General features: G+C 34.0%; 1 protein-coding gene across 1 annotated transcript in view; it reads left to right on the plus strand.

Moving 5' to 3' along the window:
• Positions 1 to 19,826: 19,826 nt before the first annotated feature.
• LOC128999800 (uncharacterized) overlaps positions 19,827 to 23,338 on the plus strand; it is a 31,309-nt gene continuing 27,797 nt past the window's right edge. Inside the window, exon 1 of the mRNA XM_054426479.1 lies at positions 19,827 to 19,890. The gene's annotated coding sequence lies outside the window, so the exon portion shown is untranslated. The remainder of the gene's footprint in view (positions 19,891 to 23,338) is intronic.

The following is a 23,338-nucleotide window of genomic DNA, read 5'->3' on the forward strand; positions in this document are numbered from 1 at the left end:
TTCCAATTACCTGATTCGTTTTTAAATTAATTCAATTTAAATAACATTAGGTTTAACGAGTACCTAGGTTTGCTGTTACAGGGAGGCTAATAAAGCGTGAATGTTAGTAGAATATTAATATCTTAGTTTAAATAAATAAGTTTACCAAGTATGATCAAAATATATCCATAAGCAAGCAAACTACAAGAGTTGACGATATCATCCATAAGAATAACATGGGAATTTTAAATTAACACTTTTTTGAATTTTCTCCGTAACCAATAAGGGTACAAAAATACATTAATATACTAAATTATTTGTTTTTTTAAGTTCTTTAAAATGGTTTAGAGAAAAATAGGAAAATTTTGTACTTTGGGGCAAAGATAAGAAAATCCCATCTTTACCCCATAAAACCACCATAAACCACCGCTTCCATGATCAGATCATGCTGGTTCGTGAACCCGTTCGAATGAATGTAAGTTTAAACGTTTATACCAAATTTCATCAAAATCGGTTCATTTTAGCTCGAGTTATACAAAGATCAAACAGTGACATCCGCCATTTTGGAAAATGGCGTCCAGAAAAGAGAGTCCCACTTATACAGAGTGAACACCGGTCAAAATATCATCTCTACTACTATACAATATCATCTAGCATAGTGTTCACCGGTAACCTTTCGGGGTGAGCCAACTTTGGAATTTTGGCCATTCGCCTCCCCACTATCTAAACAACTAAACATACGACTTGGGAAACTATACTTTTTGTGTCATTGACATCAGCTGTCATAAAAACCATTCGTATTGATACATCTGTTTGGTTTCTCGTAATCACATGTTATTATGATATAAAAAAATCACCAATATTCGGTACAAAGCCACAGAATGTTAAGTTGAAGGTCATCATGTTTTAATCCACAAACACGTGTGAAGTGTTGTAATTATCTTTGAAAATCCTTGACATTATGTCCGGAAGGAAAGCTAGCACGACGTACAATGCACATCACATTGTTCACAGTGTATCCACCATTGGCAGTTTATAGTCATGTAGCAACGTTTATAAGTGTTAAAAGTCCGATAGCTTTTATTTTACGGCATAGGTAAGTTTTATCATTGACTTTGAAGAGCGTAAGAAGAAATCTCATTGTAAATCATTCTACTTGGACTATTCAAAGTGAATTATACATAACATACTAACGACAAAACAATAGTTGTACTGCACTTCGGAAGGTGTAAGAACGAACGAAATATCAGAACTTACAAGGTAACTCAACCAACTGAGAGCATTTTACTCCTGTTCTCATGGATCCCAGGATTACAATAATTCTACTTTCAAAACGCAGAAGTTGCAGAGAATCCGTCACGCTCGACCTCTACAGACTTATCTTCCACTAACAACTAACTGGAGTAAAGGTTACGTCAGCTGCTACTAGGCGACACGACATGGCTGCATAAACTAAAACTGTGCAGGGATGAAACACGAGGAGCCTTCGGACTACTATATGTGCTTCCATAGTGAATATATTACCATGGTTTATATACTACACTACAGATGTAAGGCCTGCTAGCGTCGTGGTGATTCAAAAGGCGAGGGGTGAGTATACTTCAAGTCATAGCGCGAAGTGAGAGTACTAGTTTTAAATGACTTAAAATGACAAGATTGTGAACAAAATCATGTATAAATAGCACTTGAGCATGATAACATTATTTACTATTTTGTTGTCTATATACAGGGGTTAGAAAAAAGTGTGGAGACCCCCTGTTATTTTTTTAACGGCCCATAATAGAAAAACCAAACTCGGCACACCATTATGGCATGTTAAGAAGTACTTTTTGGGCATAACCGCCACTTGGTGTTCATCCCCAAAATGGGGGATTTTGGGGGGAAACTCAAAAGTTTCAAATACAAAGACCCATCGATTGACCCCTAATTTTGAAGGTCCTAGTAAAAGAAAACCATCAACGCAAATTAGAGGTCTCTAGCTCAGTTCAGTAAAAAATTGCAGCCAATTGAAATTCTCATAAGTTCTCAAACCCAAAATGGGGGATTTTGGGGGAAACTCAAACATTTTAAATGATAAGCCCCATCGAGTGACCCCTCATTTTGAAGGTCATAATAAAAGAAAACTAACAACGCAAACTATAGGTCTCTATCTTAACACAGTAAAATATGGCAGCCAATTGAATATAAAATTGCAAGCTATTTCCGATTTCTAAAGATTTCAACCAGCTTCCATTTTTTACTGGATTGAGATAGAAACCTCTAGTTTGCGTTGTTAGTTTTCTTTTATCAGGACCTTCAAAATGAAGGGTCACTCGATAGGGCTTATCATTTAAAACTTTTGAGTTTCCCCCAAAATCCCCCATTTTGGGTTTGGTAAGCAAGTGGCTATTAGGCTTAAAAGTACTTCATAACATGCCAAAAAGGTGTGTAGAGTTTAGTTTTCCTAGTGTAAGCCGCTACAAAATTTACAGGGGGTCTCCAGACTTGGAAAGCTGTAAGTTAAATTTAACTTCTGAGAATTTCAATAGGCTGCCATTTTTTACTGGATTGGGATAAAGACCTCTAGTTTGCGTTGTTGGTTTTCTTTCACCAGGACCTTCAAAATGAGGGGTCACTCAATGGGTCTTTGTATTTGAAATTTTTGAGTTTCCCCCGAAATCCCCCATTTTCGGGATGTACACAAAGTGACGGTTATGCCCAAAAAGTACTTCATAACATGTCATAAAGGTGTGCCGAGTTTATTTGTTCTAGTATGGGCCATTAAAAAAATAACAGGTGGTCTCCACACTTTTTACTAACCCTGTATATAAAATCCAATGTATGCTTGTTTGTTTGTTTGTCCTTTATGGACTCCAAAACCGGTAGACAGATTGTAATGAAACTTTCAGGCATTATTGAGCATTATTCAAGGATGGTTTGTGTGAAGTTTGGTGCAGACCCGTCAAAAGGGCTCCGCCCCAGTGGCTCTGGGGTTTCCCATGTTAACCTTATGAGTACTCATATTTAAATGGAATTAAAGAAGCTTAACAGCTGGTTCAACTAAACAATTTGATTCTGTGATGTTCAATAGCATTAAAAATTTTATAGGTTTACCAACAGGGTGCAGCACTATTGTTTTTTTATATTTATGACAACAGCTAATTTGCAACCAAAAGTGAGTAAGCGTAGCAAACGAACTTCAACCTGGAGGCGAGTTAGCGTAGCGAACGAGCTAACCTGAAGGTGAGTACTAAAGGTGAGTAAGCGTAGCAAACGAACTTCAACCAGGACGTGATTGAGCCATGCGAACGAGCTCATCTTGAAAATGAACGAGCATTGACATAAAACCACATCAGGACAGGACGACGTCTGTCGGGCCAGCTAGTATTACATATTTTAGACTGTATTTAATAGCATTATTGTTCGTAATGAAACCAAATCTGTTGTAAATCATTTGTACGTACTATTTTTTTACCTCCAAACAAATTAAAACCCACGATCAACACTAGGTCCCATGGTATGTATATTATATGATATCTAACAGCAATTTGAGATGTAATGATTGTACACGATAACAACAGCTATGGGAAGGGTTCTAAGCGCGTGCGCAGCCCGCTAGACACTATACAATTTTCTATCTATACTAAGTGCCCGTCGGCGTTTCCATTGATTTGTAAACTATGTCTTATTGACCCCTCTCCGTAAGTATTGAGCTAATTTCAACGATTAAATGTGAGTGTAGGATGAGTGGCGCGAACTTGTAGTCTTGTTAGTGACTAAAGCCGACTTATTCCTTAGACACAGCTGTTAAGCTGTTAAGCTGTTAGCCCATATAGCTAATGGCAACTAAGGGAGCTACAGTTTATAGTGGAATCCGAACCACATTTTTCCCTTGATTTATACGAATTGGTATAATTTTCAGGATATTACTGCGGATAGCTGTAGTACTCACTCGTGCGGACGTTAATCCACACCAGGGTTTATGGCATCCACAGCACATGCCTATAAATATCCACAATTCGTAACCTCCTAGTAGCTGGATTACAGGACGATTACCCGACCAATTTATAATGTCATGAAATGTTGATTATTGTTTTAAAAATGAATTAGTTTAATGGCTAAAATAGAGATAAGAAAAATAAAATTAATTTTTTAATAGGCGGACTGTAGCCTATTTTGTATTGGTGAATTTTGTTTACACATTAAAGGAATCACTTACTGTTCTTGGTTAAATCCTCTTTAGGTTTAATGCACATTTTATAATAATTTTTTTGAATTTAGTTTTTCATAGTAACACTTTCTTCATACATCTTATTTCAGTTCATTCTGCCTTCTTTATAATCTGTTCATAGGTGTTTTGAATTTACAATATTTTTACCTTGAAGAGCAGGCCACCCTTCAGTATAAGAAGACTAGTGCTGCGATATAACCAGACAGGGTGGTAACTAGGAGGACTTCGTCGTCTTAGTATTACCATAATAATTATCTTAGTCTCGCAGTATTTTTTGTTCACTTTTTGCCCTAAAGCTGGTTGTTAGAGTAAGTATTTATTTAATAAGAGAGTAAGAGAATGACGGGGAGCATCATGGCCCACAATTTACAGTGTATAACAGACTAGTGACTGACGATGGTGAAGAATCTGAGGGGAATTGAAGGTTTCGTTTTACTATCGAGGTTATCTTAATTGGGGCATGTTGGCGGGTCGAACTTCCTTTTAAAACAGAAATATTTAAACAAAAGGTATATGAAAACAATGAAACATTGAAATAGTTTAACAAAAAATTAAATTTTAGGACTAAGATAGAAGTAATAATGAATAAAACATACGTGTAAACTAGTATCGTTGAACACTTTATTAGGTGCGTATCATTTCAATATAGATATTACAAAGTATACAGGTAATAAGCTATTGTATTTCACAGCAGTTAAATTAATAAGAATTATAAAACGAGGCTAAGGTGACTCCAGTTGTTGGTAGTTAACCTGCTTCCCAGCTGCAGGCTGCAGCGGGTGCAGTTTGAACATGTACAATTTACTAATTGTTCACAGAACTACAAGCCAGCTATGTAACATCGTTGACTACAGATACTGCAACTGTACTTCTTACCTTAGTGTAACATCTACAGCTACCGACTAAGATTAAACATACATCTTGGAAATATATCATCTATGGCAATTTGAGGTCTAGCTCCGTGCGGTCTATTTGAAAAGCTTGTCTGTTGTTTACAATACAATTATTTTGATTGAAACAGTTTTAAAATCATTATATTTACTTATGATCTATTGTCTGCATTCTGTTATTCTAACCAAAGTATAAAGCACGTATGGTAAATTCTACCCTAAAAATACACAAACATGTTTTTGAACATCGCCCCATCACCAAATCAACACTAGGTACATACTGTAATTTATTTTTTGGAGCATTCTTATGACTAAAAGCGAAATAGGTAAAGTTTTTATCAGCAGTCTTCGTTAATCCAAACATACAAATTTAGACCCCTCAGAAACAGGTTTGGAGTATAACAAAGGAAAACATAAAAATGACTACATCAAGTCATGACAAATTTACTTTCTGCTATGGCGAAACAAGAACAACCACAAACAGGGAATATCAACCAAAAATATCAAAACTCATCTTTCCAAGTTTCATGCATAATTCAGCAAATTAGTGAATTCCCCTATAAATGTCCGAGAATGTCAGTGAAGGTGAAATGTCGTCAAAGGATTCGAACCGGTCACAAGTAGGCGGTGATTCAGGAATCTGCATTCCGCGGTGGTCCCTTGACCGAGTGATAGTGAAGGATTCCTTGTATTTAGCTGCGTCAGATAAAGGCTTCACGGGATTAGATTTTCCAAAATGATACTAAGAAAGTAGGGTATAGACATAGGCAATATTGGTCTAACCCCTAAAGGGATTTTCCCTTTTCCCACCATGTATTCAGACAATTCGAGACAATCTTTTTGGGTATAGTCTTGCAAGAGTTTTATGTCACTGGTTTATTCTGCAACGTTTGTTCATCGAGTACTTAAGAATTTGAATTCAAGAACACCTTAGTTAACAATTAAAAGGTTGCCGGTTCGATCCTAAGAAAAGTCAGTAGTTTTTTGATGTTTCGAAACTAGACCCAGCTGATTCTGATTATTTAGATTCAAATCAATGATCTTAGCTAAAGTAACAGCTGATTTTAGCCATTAAAAAGCTATACGGATCACCACCCCACACTTCATTCTACATTATGAAGGATGGGTGTAGAACTAGGAGGATTTAAAAAATCCTCCTAGTTCTACACCCATCCTTCATATGTAGAATGAAGTGGGAGGTGGCGAATTATGAATATGGGTTAAATACGCCCCTAAATGGCGTCCCCATCTCAATTGGTAATAATAATAATATAATTGAACTAAACTGCTTCAGATAATAAAAGTAATCTAGACACTTTTGAATTAATTCATTTGTACTATTTGTACATCCAGTTTACATCAATCATCATTTTTCCTGTACATTATTTTTAAGTCCTGCAAGAGTTTTCACTGAACCGATAAATTTTAACTTAAAAGGATAGAAAAATATGATTTTAATCAACAACAAAGCTACATCCATCCACAATTCTACACTCATCCTTCATTTAGATTAAAGCCCGTAGTGTTGCCCGTCTAGTTGCGTCTCTTCATGTGGTGAAGGTAAAACCCCAAAAATAGCCGTGGTAGCTTACGTGTTACAGTATTTTAAATACCGGACATTTTGTCATAATTTAAATCCAAATCTCAGACTCCACCAGCTTAAGATAATCACAATAATTCTAGTGTGTATAGATATCTAAACGAAACAGGTTAAGGTTGAAGGTCTATTTACTAGTATTTCAGTATTTTCTAACTATAATAGATATGCCTGCCTATTACATCTCCTGAAGAACGCGGTCGTCTTCCGGATAGAACTGCCATTTGCCATCATCATTCCGCAACAATATGACGGTGAGGAGGCAGCCAAATGGTGGAAACATGGTAATTCTCCATGAATATTCCTAGCTCTTAGACAATGTGTTGTGTAAAGTATCCGTGGATAGAACTCTTACGAAACTATCGTATCGTCGATTGTGTTTCTAGCAATAGTAAGTTGAGGTCCGATTTCTGCCATGGTCTGCTTTCCCGAGTGCCTTGTGGAGGATTCGATTCCCATTGCTGTAATTTTAAAGTCCAAATTTCAATACACGGTATTTCAAAATTTATGTCTGAGTTTTTATGATAACTGATATCACAGAAACATCCTTGTAGATTTACACAACTGATTAATTCATACCGAAGGACTATCTTTGCTCTCACACCTAATGCCTCCCTTGTCCAGTGATTCGTGTACCCTACTATAGTCCAACCAAAAAAACTTCCGGTCGAATTTTCATAATGAACACTTTGTAAACATATATGCAATAGGGTACCACACACTCGATATTTTAAATACACATTAATGAGTGGATTCGAATAATTTATTCACTGTGACCATCTTTGAGACTATAATTCGATTCCCAGCCTTCGATCATTGAAGGTTTGTGTCAATAGATTCTGAACACAAGTGCGGAACTATGACCTTTAACCTCCGTACAAGTGCAGACGACGCTGTAGGCAGAGTCCCGCCTTCCCGCCATTCTCGTCCAAGGTTCCCGTTAATTGTTCAAGGTTTGAGGTTATGTTGATGAGGGATGAGTCGGTGCTTCGGCTGGCTTATGAGTCAAAAGAGACCAGTTATATATGTCAATACCTTATGACAGCACGCTAACTCAAGCCAGCTCCAGCTATACTGTTATCCATCAAAACTGCATTATTATCAGGGATGAACTTGTAAAAGATAAGTTTAATGGTATTTATATGAAATTATTCTCATAAAGGGCTACAGCACTTATGCATAAAAGCTAATGGAATGTTTAGAAGCCGAAAGCAGGAAATATATTGGTAGGCTTGCCATAAAAAGGTTTGCGATGATTTTGTCCTATGCTTGTCCACTTTAAAACTGTATGAGTCAAATATACAAAAATTCTTACAGTTTGTTAATGAATACGATGAGATTTATGCTTCAAGATAGACTGGCTACATAGCAATACCCAGTAGCAGCAAACCCGACGATCCAAGAGAGTATACTATGATAACTTGCCTCGAATTAGCCTTATGTTGTGACCAAATACAGGGGGTTTGGTCCATATAGATTTTCCCAGTGCAGCGGTTGAACACAAGTCTATGTTTCGTGTTTGCATGTGAAAACTGTGGCTTGTACAAAATTAAAACTACGTCTTATGGACTAATTTCTTAGTCTTAGAGCATATTCCTAGCAGGGTGTGATAATGACATATTATATGTGATGAACCCATGGTACCTAACTGCAAGAGTTACTTCTACGACTGAACATTTGTTTAACAAAAGTATCACACATTTTGTTTGGTTCCGGTTCGAATATATTCTTATAGCATCAGGAGATTGTCTCAAATTAACGGGAATGACTTTCTAGACCAGATAGTTTTGGGCTGTTGGGTCATCAAATAAGGCTTTGCTTCTAGGTTAATGGTCCAAATTATTAACCTATTGGCAGCATTTTACTCATGGAAACTTTTAGCTAGCTCCTAAACATAATTTCATTAAATAGTTTACTTAATTTACTAAAGTAGATAATCACAAATACTATGTCCGGAAATGCACACTGCAAAGTATCATACGATAACTTACTTAATCTTTAACATGCTCATACATTTAGGTATTATCAGGAACATTTCGTCAAATTGCTCATCTAATTTGGTTGCAATTTGTAACATTTTTAGCTTAAACCATAGACAAATTCTATTTGTCTATGCTTAAACTCACCATCAACAAGTTGAAAATTGCAATATCATAATTATTCGCCAGATTTGTCTATCTAAACATGATCCCATTATACTTTAAGGAGCAATTCTTGCATAGTTGTTTATATGAATTTTCTATCCCAAAAACAGCTCTGTGGATTTGGATGAACATTTTCTATATTGATGTACTTGTATCTTATCTACATTTCCACTTCATCCCTTACAACACGTTATTATGGAACATCATCCGTCATCCCTTGCAAAGTTTAAGATTGATCTTACGAGGTTTAATATTTTAGTAAAGATCGATTATTACGTTGCTTTATGTTATAACATTTTTTAAATTATATATGGTGAAGTGAAGGAATTCAGAGGGGGTCTTAAATATTTACACGATGTTATTCATATGGTCTATGCTGACTCCTGTTGTTCTTCAGCCTCATTTGCACAAAGCTAGGAGAAGTTTCATGCAGTTCGTGGTGTGCCTGAAGAAGAGAGATAATTGAGCTAACTGGGACGTCCTTACAATACTATCAAGAACTGCGGTCAAAACTGTAAGTCAATCACTGTTACGATGAAAACTGATGAACACTCAATGCCGGCCTCGTTTAGCAAATATGTACGATCTTCTACGCACTCCCCAGGCTACTAATGCACATTTTCTACAGTACTTCGAATAACCTTTCTGTATGCACTTCTGTCAACTGGCAGAACTCACCATGGGTCTCATCATGGGGCTTCCTACAGAAACACAACTACAAAATTCATACTTGACCGGAAGGTTATTTTTCTTTTACGACCCTTTTTAATAACATTTCCAGAGTTAACTTCCAGTAGAGGCCGGAATAGTGGTGAATGAAGTAGGTAACATTACGTTGGTCTTTGTTTTGATATAGTTGTGTCTAATTGCGATGGTAGCATGACGGGAGCTTGACGCGAGCTCGGCGGGAGCTCAATGGAGCCCTTTATTTCCGGACAACCTCGTAACAATTATTAAAATATCAAAATTTGAATATTATGGACTACTCATTGGTTCAAGAGGAACGATTCCTAAACAAGTCCAGCAATTTTGGAACAAATTCAATTTTGAAAATCAAGTGCTATATCTAATATCTTTTACAGCCATACAATTTTCTATTAACATTAAAAGAAACCACCTTCATAACGATAACCATAATTAGGTAAACAAACTTGTAAAATTGTTATGGCGTATTATTCTTTGTTCTACAGCAGACTACAATGTGTAGTAAGATGTCAATTTTTAAAATAAATTTGAATTTATAAAATTATATGGTTTGATTTTATTCCCATAGCTATAGAACTGGAATATCAATCATTTATACAACCACGATACGTGTGAAAAAAAAACAGTTTTTGGTATAGTTAGGTGGTTATGTTGCGTTGACATTTAAGTATTAATAATTGTCTCTTCAAAAATCAATGAAGTAGGTGCTTTAGGGTTTTAACTATAAAGAATTTCTTTGTAATTTTGCCTTCCACTTAGCAAGAGTGAAATCTCAGCTTTGCTCACGAATACTAGAACTTAGTTCGTAAAATCCACCGTTACGAAAACAAAAAGAACACAAAAGGAATGTGTCCGTGGAAATAATGGATATGAATAATCTGAGTGTAGGTTTAAGTGTGTTTGATTCTGAAGCAATCTGTGATGTTTTCAAAACCAACACTCAAACGTTACGAAATAACTCCATTATCATAGACAGCAGTCTACAATGCTATCATAATGTTTCTCGTATTTTTCCTGGTATACAGCCTATATTAGCATAATTGTTTTCCAAATGAACTCAAAGAATGTGCATAGTTTGGTTACAAATCGATAGTTTGCTTTACATCATAGTGTCGGGTTGAAATTATGCCATTAGATTATCTTGTATACTAAAAAACTTTTGCAAAATTTATGACAGCTAGCCTGGCCATACTACTGGACCGAATTACACGCGGTTGGTACCAAATAAAAGATATTTTCCTGTAGATATGCAGAACCCCTTTATAAATGATAGGCTTCCAAATAAGCACAAAGAATGGATTTAAATAAATAAAAAAATTACATGGGTCTTATGGGTTGCCATGTTGGTGACGAAATACAGTAACAACAAAATATGAAGAGAAGATCTAAACAAATGGAAGAAATTCCAATCACATGTTTTATTTACAGCGCAGGGTGAAGAAGAAGTTTGCTCAGTACATACTTTTGGTCAAGTTTTCGATCCCGGGGCGAGCTCTCATTTGGTTAACCTAAATATTAATTAGAAGTTCTTTTAGTTTAGTTTAAAATTAAAATACCACGACTTTCTCGCCTCACTTACTGAAACATAATGTTTAACACTCCGATTGCAAGTACAAACCTTAAACCTAAAGTTGTTAAAGAATCTTACAAACCTACAAAGACTGGTAAGTTTATTACGATTGTTTTAAAAACCACTGGTTCGATTCAGCTCTGTTTTACTGAAAATAGTATACTTATCATAACTAGAGTGCCTAAAGAAGTGGCTCTTTTCGACACGAGCTTGAATTTAAGAGGATCGAAAAGAAACTTAAGACTTGTTTAATAAACTACATTTTACGTATAACTGCACGATTCTGGTAGCCTAATGGCTTTACAAAACGAAAATTACGTTTGGATGTTTACCTTCCAAAGTTGCTTCCGAATCGTTACGCTGGGATTAACGAATATGTCATTCTAACATTTGGTATCAAACTTAATCTGTTTGACCTTGACCTTTAACTGCATCATATATTACTCTGCTTTCGTACTTAAAATTTAAAGTTGAAATTACTGATCATTATTTATATTTAAATTATTTCAGAGACGCTAACTATTTTAAATTACAACATAAGGTGACGAATAACACAAACAATTTTTAATTACTAAGTTATAAGATATTGATAAGTCAGTATTATTATTACACGAAAATCTAGGTCAATGTAAACAAATGGGAAAATATTTATGCAATCGTACCCAAATACCGAAAGGATAAAAAATGTAACTACTTTGTCCTCACGACACATGCATCGAAAATATACTTTTTGCTGCAGTATTAACACATTTTAATCGTAAACAAAATATCGTAAACAAAATAATTATAAAAAAAAACAATAATTACACAGTTCTTCTGTTCAAGAGCCAAACAATTTTTAGATCCTCTTATTAACTCGTTTTCCTTGAGTGAGACATTATTTGAACATAAATGTGGTAAATTGAAGTGTTTGTCAGCAATGCTAAGGTCGTCAACATTCTTTAACTAACTGTTGTAAATTGAACACGTTATTAACAGTTAGTTGTCTCTGAATCATTAAAATAAAAATATTTCTGTTAAAGAAAATCGTTTAGTACTTAAATTGATGTAGTAATATGTTGGTGTGTTTATGGGTAAATAATAAAAAAGTTAGATCATAAATGGACCAGATATATTTGTACAGGCATAAATAATATTTTCAGAGTTAATTAGTGCTTTTTGCAATGGGAACTAATCAATAACGAAAACCCAACCACTAAACGACATTTAATACTTCCCATTTAATAGCAAATAAGTGTTAGGTAAACTTTAAAATTGCGTGTTATACATATGTTTTTACGTGTTTACAACCGTCATAGTTTAAAAAATACAGGTAGAAAGGGTTGTCATTAGGTTTCTGATCTTTGCTGGTGGCTAAAATGTTCTTTTACTATTTTTGTACCCCAATTCTTATTATTGCTGGTGGCTAAAATGTTCTTTTACTATTTTTGTATCCCAATTCTTATTATTGCGTCAAATCTTAGATTTTTTATAGTCAATTATAATTTGAATTGTAATTAATATCAAAATTGCTAATAATTTTTTTTTACAATATTGAGTTAACAATCCTAACAAAGAACTGATGATATAAGTTTAGAGTTTAAAAATGGAATTTGTCTTGTGAATACACACAGTTAATCCTATATTTTTTCAGCAAGAACGAATAAAAAAATAACTGTCCCGATTATTGCAACTGCGAACTAGCAAAATATACCTTATGAGTAAATAACAACAGATAATAGGGTAAATGAACGTATAAAATGAGAATTACAACATTTTTAATATAGAAAATATCTTATAGACCTACATCAAAAGCTTCAAAATACAGCCCAACTACTGTATTTGTTTACAATATTACACGATCATAACAATGTCTTGAAAAAAATACTGATTAAAAAAACTCTAAAAACTCTGATACTTTAAAACCTAGTCATGTGTAGCCATGTACAAATTTCAAAGCTACCATTGCGCATTGCGCCACCCCGTTACATTTAACTTGTATTCACCAAGGCCACAATACTGTTTACGCCTTTTCAAACACGTTCTTTCACAAAAATCAAACCAACGATTCACGATGTTAGATTGAGCTGAATGCCCTTGCTGTGCGTCATGTCAGGGTGATTTCATGGTTTCATGACATGCCTGTGCCTGGCTCGTGACATTGATAACGTTGATAACACGTAATCTGGCGGCTATCGTGATAACTACAGCACGAGAAATGACTTCATTATGTCTTCCGAAGCTCAACCAACCCAAGGCGTATACCAACCCACCTGATTCTGTCACCACTAAATCACTTCAATAAGGACTGTATGTACATATTTAGGAAAGAGATCGAGTGTTTATGTATCGTGGCTGAGTGAGCCGTAGGACTCACATAATATGTAAGAATTCAGGAGGCACTAGGGCCAACACAGGGAGGGAGATTTCTATCTTGTACAGGGTATCTTGTAATACCCCGGGGCCCGGAGGCCCTGGTTTGAATGCCAACAATCCCTAAACAGGCCTAATGGCAGTTAGGTAAATGATAGGCTAAGATCTGTGTTTCACATCATCTTGAGTGACGTTATTTGTGTACTTATTTTAAAATGGATATGAATGTTAATTGAGTGTCGAATGAAACAATTCAAACTACAATACGTTATTGACTTTTCTAAAAATCGAACCGGTAACCTTCTATTTGTATGTGGGCACTGTAATCAACCTGCTTTTCCAGCTATATGACTGAATGATCCTTAAAAAACCACTGGTACTCAAATCCAACTCCTTTCTATACTTTCCTCTTGTTCATTTATTTAAATACGCAGCATTATAATATATCTGTATAAATTTAATATCAAAGTAGGCCTATGTGTTTTCAAATTTAAAACTTTCGAAATATTTCACTCCATAAAATAAAAATTTTAGCTCACTCTGGGTTGATAATTCAGTTATGTTCTATTTGAGAAAAAAAAAATTACAGCTGGTAAGACGTCTACCTAAGAGTTAACGGAAGTAGCTTGCCTCGTATCTTGCTTTTGGCGCTTACCGCATTATTATTCCAGATGCTGTTAGTTGTTAGTACACTATCCTTACTTCCCGTTTTTACTGAATGAATTCCTTTCCTACATGAATCTTCTTCTACACGACTCAGAGAGGACAAGGACCATTCCGAGGAGAGGAAGGAAGAAGAACTCATCTGCCTTGAGTCTCCAGGAATCATTCCCACTTACCTCAATAATTTATTCATTAGCTGTCGTATCGGAATCAATTAATAGCAGACTTGGTGTAAAGTAGCGTAGATTTACAATCAATGTTTACCGAGCAGTTGGAAGTTTAGGCCAAGGCGAGGAGAACAGCTGATTACCGATGATTAAAGGAGTGTTTCACCGACCTAATGACAAAGATATCTTCTGATTTGCCGGCGAGGAAAAGATACAACTGAAAACTTTATGGTTGGATAGCTGAGTTATACAGGGTGACAAAAAAGTCTGGAAACGGCTTGATATCTTTTTGAGTAAATTCGTTAGAAAAGTCAAACCTTTCACATCAACCTATATGTATGAAAACTACTTTTTGCAAGCATTACCATTTTTTTACCTTCACCAGGGGACGGCCCATGAGGAGTAGGTACATAATCTTTAATGTAAGCATAGGTTGATATGCACATAATTTTAAAGGTCTGGTCAAGTGGAGTTCATTGCCGGAAACCGCGTCAAAAAAGGTTTATCCGTTACAAAATGGCGGCATTTCAAAGCTCTTGCGGAATATACATACACAGGTCTTATACTCATAGTCAAAATTGGCCGGGAAATCTGAAACCCGGTTAAATTTATTTTGAAGATTGAATAAACTTAGTCTATGAGCTAGTTGACTTTAAAATACAATTTCAGCTCTCAAGATAATGTTTAATACGAGTATTTACCAATATTAAGGCCTGTAAAGGTATATTCCACAAGAACTTTGAACAGCCGCCATTTTGTAACGGAAGAACCTTTTGAGACGCGGTTTCCGGCAATGAACTCCACTTGACCAGACCTTTAAAATGATGTGCATATCAACCTATGCTTACATTAAAGATTATGTACCTACTCCTCATGGGTCGTCCCCTGGTAGAGGTAAAAACATGAAAATACTTGGAAAAAGTAGTTTATATGCATGTAAGTTGATGTGAAAGGTTTGACTTTTCTAACGGATTTAGTTAAAAAGATATTAAGCCGTTTCTAGACTTTTTTGTCACCCTGTATATTTCCTCCCTTGACAAATAGAGGTTGCAGTATAGATCTTTGGAAAAGTCAGTAGCTCAAGCTGGGATTTCAATATACATCCCTTCCCTGGTTACAGAAACAGCTGATCTTAAATGAAGCTAATACTCTTTCGTTTAGCTTTGCCTTGATTAGATAGTGATGTGACGGCGTGGCATGGACCTGATCTACTTTAAAAGTTTGTAAATTACTTAAAGGATGTGTTCAAACAAATCACATAAAATATATCCGTATGTAAATATCCATACGTTTAATAACAAAATAATAGTTTTTAATATACCATTTTGATGGTGGTTAATTTTCTTACTAGTCCAACTGAAAGTTCTCTGCCTTGTACAATTTTTGTTATTCAAGCCAAACTTAAATTAAAACTTATCGTACCTAAAGCTTATTTTACAAACATCACAGTGAATAAACTAAGGGATAAAATACAATTTTAGACACACGCTGTGAGCGGTTTTACATACGGCGGAGGTACATTCAGCCGTTTTATTTTTATTTCTAACAAATAAAGCTAACTGATGGGATGTCTACATCAGTATCCAACAGTCAGCGGCTGCATCCAAACCCGGTTTCCAAAGAGTTCGCATTCTAGCCCAGCTCGGATACAGCCTTGCTCTTCCATGGTACACCCGAGTATGTAGGTGTCTGATGAAGGGGGAGTGTTCCTCGGGGGCCAAGGTCGTGTCCTTGAGATACCATTATCACTATCTTGACCTTGAATGATGAATGTGTGACGGCATCTGCTCTCCATACTGCCTTCTCATCCCACTCTCCGGCTGTCTGGGGTCTCAACACTTCAGTTCTTACGCAACTTATGTTTATGTACGATTGAAGGATTTATTTTTCATCGGTACGATTCTAGTACACCTGTTTGATAAGTTTGAGAATAAACCTATTTATAAATTAGGCCAGTATTCAAGTTTATCATAATCAATGCTTATATGTTTATCATATTATGTGTTATGTTATGTGTTTATTATGTTATGTTTATCATAGCAACACGAAATAGATGCATACTGTTCTGTTAATACTGTTAATACTGTTAATGCATATTCCAGGCTGAAGTATCCCAGGACCTAGCTTTGCTCAGTTGCCATCGAAGGTTAAACAGTTCAAACAATATAATACCCCCACCGCAGCAAAAATTGTTTCTTGACCATACGTCAATAGTATAGGATGAAATAAATAAATTTGCCAAATTTTATCAATATATATCCATAAACAATTAACTACAACAATTTTAATTTTCTCCATAAAAATAACATGGGAATTTTAAATTACACTATTTTTTAATTTTCTCCGTGACCGTTAGGCATACAACAGCGCTTCAATATACCAAATTATTTCTTTTTTTAAGCTCTACAAAACGGTTTAGAAATAAATTGCAAAATATTTTGTTTTTAGGGTCAAAAATGGGGAAACCCCATTTTACCCCATAAACCCTCGTTCCCATGGTTATGCTGGATCGCGAACTCGTTCGTATAAACGTAGGTTTACACGCTTGTGCCAAATTTCATGAAAATCGGATCATTTTTGCTCGAGTTATCGCGCTAACGGACATATATATATATATATATATATATATATATATACAATATATATACAATATATATATATACAATATATATATATATACAGGTAATATCATAGATAAAACATTCTCCCTTATTGTTGGTTAGTCTATAGTAATATGCACGTTCCTTATTTGTACTCTTGGTAAAATAAAAAAATATATAACATTAGGCCTACCAACACAAACATATCTATGAATTTGAAGGCTGGCAAACCTTCTAGATTTTTATGATAATACCGTCAAGATATTTGCTGCCACCCACTCACACTAAATTAATACCTGTGTCTTTAGCTGTCTCACATTTCTAATTTAATCTAAATTTAATTAATTTACTAATTTCAATGGTCTCTCGGTGGTCTTGCCGATTAGCACTCAGATTTTGTTAATATAAAAAATAAGATAGTAATAAATAACCTGGGGTTAGTTTTAATTTGCTGATTGAAATTGTTTGAATTTGTATGTTCATTCTTAAGCAAAGAGTGATAAACGATATTTTTCCAGAACTTGGGCGATTGAACGTTGTTTGAGAATAATGACCAAGTAATATAATTAAGATTTGATCCAATTTTACAAACCCACAAACGAACAGACATAGCTAGTATTAGAGTACATAATATAAATCAAAGAGGAGGAGAATGGTGCAAGATGATCTGTGTAGTTTTATTGCTAACTACCATGAGCCATTTTCAAAATTAAATAAAACTCAAATTGTCAAGGGTAGCTGGGCCCAGTTTTGAACAGTTAAAAAGCTACTGACTCTCCTCGTGACCGAATCTTTAACATTCTGATTGCCAGGTGATCAATATACTCAGCCACACAGCCTAATATAACCAGCATTGAACTTAAAATTACAGGACAAGTATGTTTTATCATTTTGAAAAATCTGAAGCGTGTTTTAATTTGTGTTTCGTGTAGGTTGTTTGAGTGTGCTAATGTTGATTAGATGGATAATAGATCATTCTGGGGTAGAGTTTACGATTTATACCCATCGGTTACTAGTAACATACAGAGGTGATAGTGCCTGTTTTTGTCTGGGTTTCATAATAATTATGTTTGGGTGCACCCATATTAAAAAATTTCTTCTCATATTTTAAAGTAGATTTTAGGTAAAAATATTATTATAAACTCACCTCTCATGAAAAAGGTTTTTGAAATTAACGACGAATCTAACCAAACATCAATGTCCAATTACAAAACATTAGCAGTTTATCTTTGCATAATCAAAATATCTACAAGCTTAACATTGTAGCTTCTAATTGAATTACATTGTATACGGTAGTACTGTATATTATTTTCAATGGCAAGAGGCTATATCTCATTGCCTAGAGATTCATCAGCCTTCAGTAATCTTGGAAGCAGCAGTACTTTGCGATTCCCTCAGACACCTTCAGAGGCAAGATTGCGAAGGTGGTAGTTAAGTTACATTGTAGCTGCACGACCAATCAGCTATCAGCTCTCAGATATCCATCAGTCCAATAGCTGTGACGTCATAGCTATTAGTGTATTGCAGCTCGTGCAACTCTGTTATTCATGGAGAGCATTATATGAAGTTATATAAAATAAATAGTTTTTAGCTGAATACCTTAATTACTATATAAATACAAAGAAGTGCATCATTTACGTTTAAGCGAATTTCCCATTTAAGGTATAAGCTATGTACCCGTAGGTGGCCCGGTAAGACCTAAACCCGGGACCGATTTAATTTTTCGTTTTATTGTCCCCACAGGCCGAAAACACCATTTGTTTACACTTACATTACTTAGTATTGATATTAAGCTAGTCATACGTTGCACCAAGTGCATCACTTTTTGAGTAGGCCTGCAGTGATTAACTTATTTCCCATATAGGGAATAAGTTATTACCGTGGGTATCATGGTATGACCTAATAATGTATATAACTTTGTAGAAAAGTAACTTAGCTCATAGCTAAATAGTATGACCTGGACCAAAGTCCGATTGTCTTTTACATTTTGATGTCCTCGGCTAGAGACCGAAAACGGCATTCGTTCGTGCGTGTGTGTGTCCGTTAGCGCGGTAACTCTAGTACAAATTATCCAATTTTGATTAAATTTGGTACCAAAGTGTGAACCCACGTTTATTCAAACAAGTTCGTGATCCAGTATGATCGGACCACGGACAGGGGTCCTTCGGGGGTTTGATGGAGTAACAGATTTTTTTTTCAATTTTTGACCCTTAAAACAAGATTTTGCAATTTCTTTCCAGACCATTTTGTAGATTAAAAGAACCAAATAATTTAGTATATTAAAGGGTTGTGTGTGTATGTCAGGTTACTAAATAATAAAAAAAAAAAAAACACTTTAAATTTAAAGTTTCCATGATATTCTTATAGAGAATAAATAAACTGTTGTAGTTTGCTTGTTTATGGATATATTTTTATCGAATTTGGCAAAATTGTTTATTTTATAAATAACATTTCAATAAAAAAAACACACACACACACACCTTTTACCTTCCCTGTAATCAAAAACCTAAGAACTCATTAAAATTAATGTTATTTTCATGGGAAATGCATCTGACAATTTTAAGGGAATAATATAGTGGAAAATCAAGAATTTAAATGGAAAATCCCTTAGTCTGCAGGTTTGCTATGGCTGGGTATTTTTTAGATATTTTCTTGCCGAGGATGGAACTAGATCCCGAATCGTCGTGATAATATTTTTTATCTGGATAAGAAACTCCTGTTTTCATCATTCGCATTACCCAAACTTACCATGAGCAAAGATGGACTTCAAACAAAGATCAGACACATCAATTAAGAAATTTTACCCAAGCCTCCCTCAGCATCCTCTATCCTGTACCCTCGTGGTCGCAGACGCTGGTGACCTTGAAAACGAAGAAGCTCGGGTGAAAGTGGCCAAGGTCGGGAGGGGGGGCTTTGCCCCCTCCTATATATACTAAGCTCTACGTTCTCGGCGAATTTTATCAATTGCTGTGTACCCCTGTTAGTGTGTGTGTCGGTTTAATATCATTTAAATGTAAGTATCGTGTTTTATTTACAACATTAAAAATAATGTTTATAATAAGGTTTTCATGTAAACAAACTTAAAAATTAGGATTTTAAAAATGAATTTGTTTTGTTGTAGCTTTAAAAAAACGTATAAATACTGAGGAAAACCTATTTTCAAAATTGAAGTTTTATTTTACGAATGGAAACTATTTTAATCTAGTTTAGATTTATTTGCATTCAGTTACTATAAATATTTTTTTCCTAAGCATAAGAACTTCACTTTGTTTCCCCAATCATTGAGGTCACATTAAAAACCATTATATGGACTATACTGTTACTGATATTTTTGCAATACTTGCCAACAAATCCCTAACTAAAATCACATGTAGAAATCATAATTATAACTACCACGATATGTGAATTCTCAAAATAAACAAATAGTTACTTAACTTATTCAACTAAAGATTAACTTGAAATTAAATATGTACTTTTCGATAATAGTAGTACAGTAGTGTGTCTTCAGGAATACGTAAAGTCTTTAATTCACACCATTAAATTTAGATATTCTTAGTTAGTAGACTTTTCATCATATTTTGAAATGTAAAGCTTGATTTGGCTAGTTTGCATGTTCAGAAATAAATGTTCATAAAAGTAATAAACTTAGATCTAATACCAGTCACGTTGCGTTTTTCTTGTATAATTTTAAAGCTAGTGTGAGTTAAGTACCCGATGAAATAGAAAGAAGCCATCAATGAACTTAAAGGTTACTTGGGATGACAAATCTTCAAATTGTCTTCAGCTGATACATAAGTTATCTCCATAATTTCTTTTCTATTGGTTTGTACACTTTGCCTTGAAGTGTATTTGATTACCAAAATTTTAACAGATTTCGCTTTGTTTTACAAATTATAGAAAAATTAACATCGATATTTAGGAGATAGCATTCCGACTAAAATTGGGACGATTATGTAATCAAATACCAGACGCCGGCGCCAATCCCTCCTTTGATATTTAGGAGAATGTTGATTTGTCCGGTCGTTGTGGGATTTTAATATCCGCAAAAGTCACAAGAAAACACTTACTATGGCTTTAGATGTTGACCAAATAATTCAATTTTCACAATTCTTATATTAATTATTCAAACATAACCCTCCCAAAGTGGAAGACGATAAGTATAGTTTATTTCTAGAGTTTTGTTCTGATCTTTCTGGATTTAATTTTTTGTGATAGTTTTAATTTTATCTCACACCTACTCCTTTCCTCATATTGTTTTAACCCTTAAGCTTTTGTATCTGGTTTGATTTTGTTTTGCATGATTATCATCATCATCATAATTTCATTGAGATAGGACACTACGAGTTTGTGTGTAAAATTGAGAGAGATAGACTGTGTAGCTAAGATCAGGTCTTTAGTTTGATATGAAGAAAATAATTAGTTCGTTTTAACAACCAACTCTCGTAGTAATAATTTTCTTAAATATATTAAACTACCTAAATTATGCTTCTTTATGTTAGGAAAATCGTAATTACAGTAAATAATAACTGTATTGTATAATGCAAATATACAGTTTAATTCTTTATACTCAAAGCCCATAGCCGATAGAGACATCAACGAACGGTCAAACCGATATCGGCGCTAAATGTTAAAAAATCAAATAACTTTTTTTATTTAATATTAACGTAGTTTAAAGTTAATTCAACAATGAATAAGTATAATAACATTCAATACAGGACAACAACTTAGACCCATGAATACACGTAGCATAAGGTTAAGTTCAAGTGAAGTATATGTGTCTCGTATTTAAGTAACTGTGTTAAATTTAATTTCTTAAATGCTTAGTGTTTTATGAGTAGTCCTAAATACTACATATACTTTCTTTCAATGCATTTAAATATATGTCCATGTTTATGTTTTCATTTAAGCTTTGAATGTCAACTCGTAAAAAGGTATTTAAACTTCAGTATTACAGTTTATTTAAAAAATTATTTAAAAGATTAGCTACATAGGCCTAATTGTTTGTAGTTTAATTAAGAACAAAAGTAATGTTCATTGTATAGAACAGTTTATATTCTGAAAATTAATAAAATAGTAAATATTAAAAAAAAAATTAAATCAAAAATTCTACCTATTACAACTGGCAAAGAAATTCAAAATGAAAATGAATAACAAGTAATACTTGTAAATATAAAATGTTATATTACGTACACCTCATTTCTTTGGTAATATAAAAAAATAACATCAATAGTTTTAATAACAGTGATTTATTTTTTTACTATTACAATAGTAATGGTTAAGTATTTTTAATGTGATCAATTTACTGTTTTAAGGCCACCCAAGACAATGAGTTCCTAACCTTAATTAAACCCAATAACAAATCCAGTTGTTCTAGAATCAACTTCATTTAACAATTTTATAATACTCGTTCAGGAGTTACCATTTTTGTGCTAAGCAAATTATGTAGAATTGTATGAAGCTAGAGTGTTAAAACAAACTATGAAATTGATTTTAGTTTTGATTCAACACAAAAATCAGGTAAATTCCTGACAATTTTTATCGTAAAACTAAAAGTACCTTCAATGAAAACTATTTCAGTTTAGAATTATTTGGAAAATGTAGCCTAGTGTTCTTGGATACAAAGGGACGGAGAATTTTTAAATCCCTAGAATGTAATATGATAACTCAGGAGCTGTCTGATTTCGTAGCCAATATGCAAAAAATTAATTGGAAATTTATTTTTTATAACATCTTATAGTTAGTTATATTTCATAACTAGTCGGAATACTTGATGAACTGTATCAGCGATTCCCGCAATAAATTTGTTTATTTGAATCATCAATAAGAAAAACTAAGAACAAGCTTATTTTTTACTAAAGACAATTTATACTTGTATATCCTACTTTTAACAATGATCTCTATACTTAGTGGGTTACAAATTAAATAAAATGAGTAAAATAATACATTTGTGATAAAAGGTTTGTTTCTGTGGTATCTGCGGTGTGTAATACTAAACCAATTTTGAGCATCTTTGTACCATCAAATCGTTAAAATTATTTGTTGCCGATTGTAGAACAAACATTTCAGTTATTTACAAGTTTAAAATATGAAAACTGCAATTTTTCCACAAAAGTCGAGAGTGGCTTAATAACGTCGAACCATTAATTTTGCAATTGTAATAATCCTAAACATGTTTATGCTTTCGTTTTGATATCGAACGAAATGTTATAACCTTGATTAACTCTTAGCTTCATAGCTTAGTTCAAATTATGCTACACAAAACAACCCAAGGTACGAGTATTTACATATTTCTGTTCTTTATAATGCTTAACAGCACGGTTTAAAGTATTTTTTTTTAGAAATAAAATATACATTATTTTATTTAGATCTAAACAATGGTTCCTAAATTTAAATTAGCCTACAAACAAAACAAACACCCAACAATTAAATCAACTTTTTTCGGTTCTAACTTTTTATCAAAT

Source organism: Macrosteles quadrilineatus, unplaced genomic scaffold (genome assembly GCF_028750875.1).
Source record: "Macrosteles quadrilineatus isolate MER2022 unplaced genomic scaffold, UCM_ALF_1.0 Scaffold_8__2_contigs__length_117827958, whole genome shotgun sequence".
In the NCBI taxonomy this organism is placed as follows: Eukaryota; Metazoa; Arthropoda; class Insecta; order Hemiptera; family Cicadellidae; genus Macrosteles; species Macrosteles quadrilineatus.